The sequence below is a fragment of the Miniopterus natalensis genome, chromosome 17, assembly GCF_054644295.1.
Source record: "Miniopterus natalensis isolate mMinNat1 chromosome 17, mMinNat1.hap1, whole genome shotgun sequence".
NCBI classification, from domain to species: Eukaryota; Metazoa; Chordata; class Mammalia; order Chiroptera; family Miniopteridae; genus Miniopterus; species Miniopterus natalensis.
Genome location: NC_142097.1, coordinates 43,241,261 through 43,250,865, shown reverse-complemented (window position 1 = coordinate 43,250,865; position 9,605 = coordinate 43,241,261). Strand labels below are relative to the sequence as shown.

The following is a 9,605-nucleotide window of genomic DNA, read 5'->3' as shown; positions in this document are numbered from 1 at the left end:
CAACAGGAATAACTTGAGGCCCACCCAGCCAAGCACGCCCGTCCTGCAGGGTCTAGCGCTGGGTGTCTGCAGAACAGTAGCCAAGCTGAGCAAATGCCTATAGTCACAGATTTTCTCTTTTAATCCCTCACCAGAGGGTATTTTTTCCATTGCTTTTTGAGAGTGGGAGAGACACACACTGACACACTCACACACACACACACATCCACCGGCTGCCCCCCGCACGCACCCCGCCCGGGGTCAGGGATGGAGCCTGCAGCCGGAGGCACGTGTCCCTGACCGGAACCTAACTCGAACCCGAGACCCTTCCATCTGCGGGCCGACGCTCTAACCACCGAGCCAAGCCGGCCGCGGCCATCCTCTCGGACTTGTTTCCTGTTGCGGTCTCTCTTTTGATTTCTTGTACTATTATCATTACTATCGCTTTAGTTTTATTCTATTTCCCCTCTTAAGGCGCCCGCCAGATTCGCCACTTACCGCTGCCGCCGCTCCTTGCATTTCTCACCGGTTCTGGTTTGGGCCCTGCCGGCCCTTTTTGCCAAGAGCAGCAGCGCGCGTGCACCGCCTGCGGACACGCCGCCGGCGCCTCACACTCTTTAGTGCCGCGAAGCCTGCCGGGTAGCGAGTGGCACGAGACACGCGGCACGAGACACGCGGCACGAGACACGTGGCACGTGACACGAGTGGGGGCCACCGCGCCCTTTTTCCCGCCGTTTTCCTACAACGGACGGTTGCGTTGTTTCCAGCCTCCCGCTAATTCACGAACCACCACCACGAGTGAAGCTGTGCGCGCCTCCTTGTGGAAAGGGGCTTCCAGGGGAGCCGCCTGGCACGGGCGGGGGTCAAAGCTCCACTCAGGCCGTTCTGTCCGGCGCTACTCCCCACCCGCGCCCGGCGCCGCGCCCCACCGACCTTCACCCGGCGCCGCGCCGAGCGCTGGCCCTCTCTCTACCACTCTGACGGGTGGGACCGTTACTCGCGGGAAGTTTTAATGCGCTTACTTTTTTTAATGAGAAAGGCTGAGCACCCACTCTTATGTTCCAGGGCTCCTCACGTTTTCTGTCCCCCTGGAAACGGCCCGTCCCTGCCTCCTCGCGCTTCCCACTGACCGCCACCCACCCGCCTCAGCTCCCCCCGCCCCCGGCGCCCACTCCCGCGCACCTGGGCCGTCGCCGCCGCGCAGCCCCGACTCCGCACGTGGCAGGGGCGCCTCGCTGAGGAGTCCGGGGGACCTAGGGAGCCCCAGGAAAAAGCCACCAAGCTCAGGAGCCTTAGCGGAAAGCCAAATCACTAACTGGAACACAGACACCCTGCCCGGCCGCAACTTTTCATTTCCGCGTTAATTGTCCAGTTTATACACTGAGAGGAAACACGCACAAGCACAAACTAAGCCACGAAGCGCGGACGCGTCTCTGTTCACAGCTCGTATCCCTCCGCGGTGCCTCAGTGGCTCGAGCACCTGCCAATCTCCTGCGAAGACGAGGCGTTTGATTACCATTGGGTGCTGCATCCTCCCGCCGTCCCACCCCCCACCCTATTCCCTAGCCCACCTCGCTCAGGAGGTGGGTCGTTCCGGATGTCCGGTCTCCTCCAGCCGCGGTTCCTCAGTGATTGACAAGGACCGCTGTCCAATGAGGAGCGCGAGATGGCTCATGCTGCCCACACACACCTCGCGCCTCTGCCGTAGAGGCTGCCTGGTGTTGGGGCCTCGGTGCGCTGTGCGCAGGCGCGGCGGGAACCACGCTTTCCGGTTCGTCTCCGGAGCTGCGGCCCAGCCCGGCGGCGCCAGTCTCGGTGCAGATCCGGGGATCAGGCCCCCCGCGGAGTCTCGCGCCGCGTCGGGGCGCGACCTGGCGATCGGCGCCGCGCGGGGCGGGCTCCCAGGTCCCCGCTGAGGCCGGGACAGCTCCGGAGCGCTGAGCTAGACCCCGCAGTGCGGAGGTGAACTCAAGCCGGCCGTCCCCAGGACCCCGCCCTCTCCACCGCCCACCAGCCGCTGGCGGCCCTGGAGCGGCGCAGACCGCGGGCCCGCGGCCGGACCCGGAACCCAGACCGCGGGCCCGCGGCCGGACCCGGAACTCGGACCGCCGCCCTGCAGCCGAACCCAGAACCCAGACCGCGGGCCTGCAGCCGGACCCGGAACCCGGACCGCGGGCCTGCAGCCGGACCCGGAACCCAGACCGCAGTCAATTCGCCTCCCGGCCCACCTCCTTGTTTCTCACATTCCCGTTATCCACGCGCCTAAGGCAAAAATCCAACAAGTCCTTCTGGTTGGGCAGCTGCACGCACCCATTTTCTCACCGAGGTGTCTTCGGTATCGTGCTGAATTAAGGTGCCAGGCAAACGGGTCACACCTCTCACCTGTACTTGCCCTTTCAGTTACGCCCGGGCACCTGTGAGTAAGTGCGAAACCATGTGGGACTCACCACCGGCCTGAATGATCCAATTGTTTCCATTCCGCCACCCAAATCCGGCCCCCTGGAGGCTTCGCACCCCTGGAGGAGAGAAGCACCAACCTGGGTTTGAGGGGGCCTGACGGTGGCCTAGGTCCTCTACAAATGAGAAAGGGGGCCGTGCCTCGGGCCAGGCTGGGTCATCAGGGGTTACTGAGCAATGTCAAGTAGCTCTACCAATCTGCAATCAGGTTTTTTAAACACCTCATTTCTCTCCAAGCACTTTAATTACTTTTGTTGAGCTCTCCAAAAGGGGACAGGCTGTTTTGACAGGCCGTCAGTCATTTCGCGCCTTCAAAGGTTTATCATTCACCTCCGAGCCGTGTTAGGCGGTGTCTGTAATCAGCTTCCATGATCCTGCAAGTGAAATTTCAAGAGAGGAGGCAGCTGGCAAGGGGAATGAAATTAAGAAAATTGTTACGGGAAGAAAAGGTTCAATATAAGAAATGGGGAGTAAGGGGGCACAGCACGTAAGATTGAAATTTGAGTACTGAATGGTGTGAATTGGCACATTATACTTTTCAGACGTTTATGGAGCCTGTCTCCACGCCCAGCGCCCTGCTGGCTGATGGAATGCAAACGAACGCCACGGGTTTGCTCTGGAGGCGAGGGGAGGTGAAGCGCGCTAACTTTCCAGAGCCCGTGTCACAGGCAGAGCGCGGTGTGCCTCGCCAGAGTTCTCTCCTGAGTCTTCACAGCTCTTAAAAAAGTAATGTTCTCCTTTTACAGACTCAAAAATTATTCCGTATAATCCAATTTAAACCAAGCAGAGGACGTGAATATCGTTTCTGCAAAGATATACAAATGGCCCTGGCCAGTTTTGCTCAGTGGTTAGAGTGTCAGCCCAAGGACTGAAGGGTCCCGGGTTCATTTCCGGTCAAGTGCACGTACCTCAGTTGCAGGCTCGATCCCCAGCCTCCGTTGGAGTGATTGCAGGAGGCAACCAATTGATGTTTCTCTCTCCCTCCCTTCCACTGTCTCTGAAAAGCAATGGAAAAAATATCCCCAGGTAAGGATTTAAAAACATTTTTTAAAAACATTAAAAACAAAATAAAACTGAATGCTGCTGCTGTTCCTATTGACTGGGATAAGATGTGAGTGGGGCCTGTGTGCGGGTGTGCAACACTTGTCTCTCCAACTGTGACCCCCTCATCCAGGGGAATAGCAGTTTCAAGCTGGCTTTTGTGGACCAGTTTTTGCAACTAGGAAAATCAGGGGGCATCTGGCATGGCTTTGGAGGTAGCTCATCCCAAAATGAATTTTCCTACTCATTTTTTCAGACAGACTTTATTTTATGGCTTGGGAGGTTTATATTTGTTTTTTCTCACCTAACGTTATTAACACTGGAGGGAAAGACACACAGACCTGGGGCCTTAGAAGGGTATTGAGGAAGCATCAGAACACCTGTATAAAGAGGTATCAGAAAACTGAACTCCTTTGATAATTAACAAACACAGTGCCACGGAACACTGTCTCTGTCCCAGGCCGCCCAGCACAGCTGCGCCTCCCCAGTGGCAGCTGCTCCTGGCAGCCCTTCCCAGGAGATCATGGTTCCATTCCCAGTCAGGGCACGTGCCCAGTAGAGGGCAGGCAGGAGGCTGCCCATCAATGATTCTCACTGATATCTTTCTCCGTCTCCCTTCTAAAATTAATTTTTTAATTGTATATTAGCAAAACTATGCTGATATTTTAGGTGTCTAGAAAAATAGTACTTTCTTACCAGGCATGGCTCAAATGGGAAGGGGTTCCTTCCCATGGCTCAAGTGGGAAGGGGTTCATACGAAGGGGTTCCTTCTCTTTCACAGACACCCTCCTAGTTTAAAGGCCCTATCAGATGCACAAGTGTGTCAGATAAAAGACCTTGGCTCACCCTTTATCTTCTCACAAGTCCTTGTTAAGGGACTGGGGATAAGCAAGCTAGTGTAACACAAAAAATGACCCTAAGGAATATGAGATGCGTGGAGTGGCCATGTCACTGCAGGTAACTAATGCGGAGTTTCCACCTGGTAGGAAGTCTGGGGTGTCCAACATAAGTAACAGGCCCAGCGGTTTAATTCCCTCTCTCCGCAAGCCCTCCTCCTGGACTAGGCTGAGCCTCATAGGCTAGCCGGGGTCTTGGAAGGCATCTAGTCAACCAGCTCATGTTACAGATGATGCTAAGATTCCACTTAGCCCTGTGGCCACAGAGCAGCGGCGCAGGTGCCCAGACTCCCTGGGTTCAAATCCTGGCTGAGTGGTTTCAGGCAAGTTACTGTGTGTCTCTTTCTTTACCAGTAAAGTGGAGGTTTTAACGACCAACTTCATTGGGTTGTTAAAGGAGTAAGAAGGTATATGTTTGAGTGCTTACAGTCGAGTCTGTGCCCTGTGCACTCTTTTTCTTTTTTTCCTTTTTTTAAATGTCTTTATTGATTTCAGAGAGAGGAAGGGAGAGAGAGAGAAACATCAATGATGAGAGAGTCACTGATAGGCTGCCTCCTGCCACCCCCTACTGGGGATCAAACCCTCAACCTGGGCATGTGCCTCGACTGGGACTCGAACTGCGATCTCCTGGATCATAGGTCAGTGCTCAACTGCTGAGCCATGCTGGCCGGGCCCCTGTGCACCCTTAGTATTACAACCATTAGTGAGTGATTTGCTCGAGGTTATACAGCTGAACAGCAGCAGGGCGTGATGACGGAGCAGGAGGCAGGTGAAATGCATTCCACGTGGTGGCAGAAGGAGCCCACTCGCTGTAGAGCCCACTGATGCCCAGGGGGAGCCCTGAGCTGCAGAAACAGTTTCCCCAACCTGAGGAGCTCGAGGACTGCCCGAGGATTAAAGGACTCTCGTTCCCAAAGACACCCGAAGGTCCTTCTTGTACGGATTGGGAAACAGTTGCCTTTATTGGTGGCAGGGGTACAGTCCGGTAAAGCACCTGGGCAAATGTGGTTCCTGAGAGCCAAGGCCTTGCTAAAACTTAAAGACAAAACAAGCAAATATTTCTTTAGATGCAGAGAAAAGATCCGATGAACTTCTTGTTTCTGAACAGCAGGCCACCTATGGCCAGAGAATACAGTGCCAAGCCCCCCGCGGTGCGTGAATTCAGGTGAGCAGCAGCGGCTGCAAGTGGGTGGGAAGCTCTCCGGGCGCCCGCGCTCGACTCTCCCCGCGCTCTGCCCGCGAGCGCGAAAGGGGCTGTGTGCAATCAGTTTGCTTCCTTCCAGAGGCCTGTCGGGTTAAACGGCTCTCCTCCGGCCCATGAGGGACAGCGCGGTGGGAAAGCTGGCGGAAACCTTTCGGCCGCTGTGGGGGGCACACCCACGCCCTGCCCCACGCTGCCTCCAGCAGGCCGTCGCCCGCCTCAGCGCGACTTTGCCGCTGTCTTCCTTCGCATTTCTTGACTCTCTCCGCATCGTTTGTGATTTTTGTATTGATATCGGAAAAATAGCTCCTCAGAGTTGGTTTCCCGGAGCACATTTTGGGCATGATAACAGTAGATACACGCAAAACAGCAGATCAGCCATAAGTTTAACAGACCAGGGAAAGAGACAGTCAGAGTCCCCCCAGGGCCCCACGCATTCCTGCGGGTCCAGAGAGCATGTGCGTGTCTGCGTGTGCATGCGTGTGTGTGCGTGTGTGTGTGTGCACACGCGCTCGGCCGCACCCACGCAGGAGCAGGCAGAGCAAGTCCAGAGCGGGCTCGAGAGCGCTCCTCGCGCCACACAGCCCCATCAGGAAAGGGCAGGAGCCTCCCTGCTCACGGGACTGGAGCACAAACTAACTCAACACCGGCCAAACAGTAAGCTACTCTGCCCTTGGGGCGACCTCTAAGAAGGCAGACTTAAAAATAAAATTACACTCATCCTTGGGGGTCTGCACCCCCTCAAAAGGCAGCACCTTTAAGCTCCTAGTCCCGGGATCAATATGGGGCAAAACCGTAAACTCTGAAGCGTGAAAGCGTCGCCAAGGCATACACACCCGACGGGAAGGAAAGAAACATCTAGCTGTCCGGGGGGCTTAAGCACAACCTTTGACTAACGGGTGGCTTCTGCTGACCTGGGGTGACCTGTAGAGAGCCAGGCTAAAAGATTAAAAAATATTATTTTTATAAAGAAACATCTGAGCCCTGGCCGGGTAGCTCAGATGGTTAGAGCATCGTCCCCACAGGCCGAGGTTGCAGATCCAATCCCCAGTCAGGCACATACAAGAAGCAACAAGTGATGCATAAGTAAGTGGGACAACGAATTGATGTTTCTCTCTCTCTCCCCCCCCCAAAATAAAATAAAAAACAAAACTAATCTGAGCAGAGGCAGCAAAAGCTGCACACAAACCAGGTACTAGACTCCACAGAACTGGGTAAGAATGAAAAAATAAATGTCCAAACAAGTTATAACGGCAAGGCCCAGGGCAGGAGGAGATTCAGTATGTAGTGTTGCTACGACGTCTGAGTTTCAACAACAAAAATTATAAGACATGCAAAGCAGCAGAGAAGTGTGATTCACACACGGGGGGGGGCGGGGGGAATCAAACAATAGAACCTATTATAAATATGTTTTAAAAACCAAAGGAAATTATCTTCTAAAAAATAAAGGAAGGTATGATAATAATTACTTGTGAAGTCGAGAATGTTCATAAAGAGATGAAAATTATTTTTAAAAATCAAATGAAGATTCTGTGGTTGAAAAGTATAATAAAAAGGGAAGGAGCAGAGAGAAAAAAATATTCAGAGATAATGCCTGAAAACTTCCCAAATCTGATTTTTAATAAACACTAATCCACAAAGTTCAAGTAGGATAAATGCGAAGAGATCAACACCCAGACACATTATAGCCGGAATGCTGAAAGCCGAAGATAGAGAAAATCTTGAAAAACAAGAGAAAAAACTATTCTGATACAAGTATTAACAATAAGATTAACATCTGGTTTCTCTTCACAAACGATGAAGACCAGATGGCAGTGGGACAACATACACAAAGGGCTAAAAGAAAAATCCTTTATCAGGCCAAGCTATCAATGAAAAATGAAAGTAAAATAAAGACTTTACAAATTAAACAAAAACTAACTGAATTATTTGCTCACTGACTTTCCTTACGAGAAATCCTAAAGGAAGTTCTTCAAGCAGAAAAGAAAGAACCCCTGACGGTAATTTGAGTCCAAATGAAAAATGCCAAGAATTCCAGTAAAGGCAACTATGTAGGCAGCAATAAAAGACAGCGCACTTACCAATTTGTTTTTATTCTTTCCTTCACTGATTAAAAAGCAATTGCATAAAGCAATATCTATAAAATTATACTGTTGGGCCTATAACATACAGCTACGTTAATATACTTGACAATAACATCACAAAGGAAAGTGGTGACAATGAAGCTATACTGGAAAAAAGGAAATGACACCGCATGGTAACACAAATCCATCCTCAGAAATGACAGTAAGATGATTAAGTTTTGGGGTATTTTTTTTCCCCCAGAGAGTGGAAGAGGGAGAGGGGGAGTGGGAGAGAGAGAAAGAGGAAACTCCCATGTGAGAGACACACGTTGACTGGTTGCCTCCTACACTCGCTCCAACAGGGCCGGGGGTCGGCCCTGCAACCGAGGTATGTGCCATGCCCTTGGCGGGGCTCAAACCCGGGACCCCCAGTCCAAGGGCTGCTTTTCTAACCACTGAGCCAAACCAGATGATTAACTTTTTTACTCCATAAATAGATTTGTGCTCTTTTTTCCCCTTTGCTTCTTTACAATACCTGAGATTCTATGTAACGATAATTATAACAATGTATCGCTGAGTTTATAACATACATAGATATAACATGTATGAAACAAGAATGTCACAAAAGAGGGAGGAAAGGGAGCTATATAGAAATAAAGTTTCTATTTTTTTTTTTTTTTCTGGAATTAAGTTCGTAACGTCTTAAGAAGTAGATGCAAATAAGTTAATGTGTATATTGTAAATTCTAGAGCAATTTTAAGTTTTATAGCAACCAGTGGGAAAACAACAAACAAAAAGCCAGTTTAAAAGCGTGAAAGGTAATCCAGCCGGAGCGGCTCAGTTGCCTGAGCATCGTCCTGTGCACTGAAAGGTTGCGGGTTCGACTCCCAGTCGGGGCAGATACCTGGGTTATGGGGTTCGATCCCTGGTTGGGGTACTTATGGGAGGCAGCAAATCAATGTTTCTCTCTCTCTCTCTCCCCCTTCCCCTCTCGAAACATGTCCTCAGGTGAGGATTGTAAAATAATTTTTTCTTTTCAGTATTAAAGGTAGAATGGTATGTTAGAAAATATCCACTTAAGAGGAAAGGAAATAGTAACGGACGAACAGAGGGACAAAGTAACCAGGAGACATAAAAAACAAGGAGCACAGTGGCAGATATAAATCTAATTGTCTCAATAATATCATTATTCATCCACGGCTTAAACAATCTAATCAAAAGTCAGAGATTAAAAGATACACATTAGATCCAAAGACACAAAGTGGCTGAAAATGAAGGGTGAACAAGCCCCGCCACCCGTATGGCAACTGTGTGAGGGCCCTGAGCTTACCTTTCACCAAGAATCACCTAACAGCTCCCCTCTGCGTTTAAGCTCTCACGCATCCTGTTGGCTGGTGTATATTTATATATATATGTGTATATATAAAAGACTCAAGTCAGAAGCTTTAGCTTAAAAAGGAAGAAGAAAGTAGACGTGATCATCAAACGTGAAAACTGGGTTGACGCTTAGAAAACTATGAGAAAGTCAGTTTCCACTAACGTCTGGGTGTGCCTCTGCGTGTCACTCTCTGCCCAGGCACACGGTGGCCGCATGGGCAGGAACCTGAGAACCAGGAAGCGAGAGCTCTGGATGACCAGCCTCCGCCGGTTGGCTTCAGCCCACCCCCAGGGGGTAGAGGCACCGGGCTCACAGCTCAGCCTGCGCCCGGCGGCTGACTGGCTCCCCACGCCCTGCGGAGGCCTGAGCGCGCCCACCGGGAGCCTGTCTTTTAGTCAAACCAACGCCGGGGGTAAGGACGGGCCTTCCTGCTGTACACTTCCGTGGCCTGGCACTGCCAACGGGCACCGGGGCGGAGGGAACGCGTGGGCCAAGTGTACAGGTGCACTGGAGGCAAAGGGTCAGGTAGGGCAGAGTTTTGCCTTGACGGGTCTACCGAGAAAATGCCTGGAGAGCCCACGTGAGCGCCG

The 9,605-nt window shown here is 51.8% G+C and overlaps 1 long non-coding RNA gene across 2 annotated transcripts in view; it reads right to left on the bottom strand.

Moving 5' to 3' along the window:
- The window catches only part of LOC107536600 (uncharacterized), a 61,448-nt gene that overhangs the window by 2,537 nt on the left and 49,306 nt on the right, over positions 1 to 9,605 (bottom strand). The window lies entirely within an intron of this gene.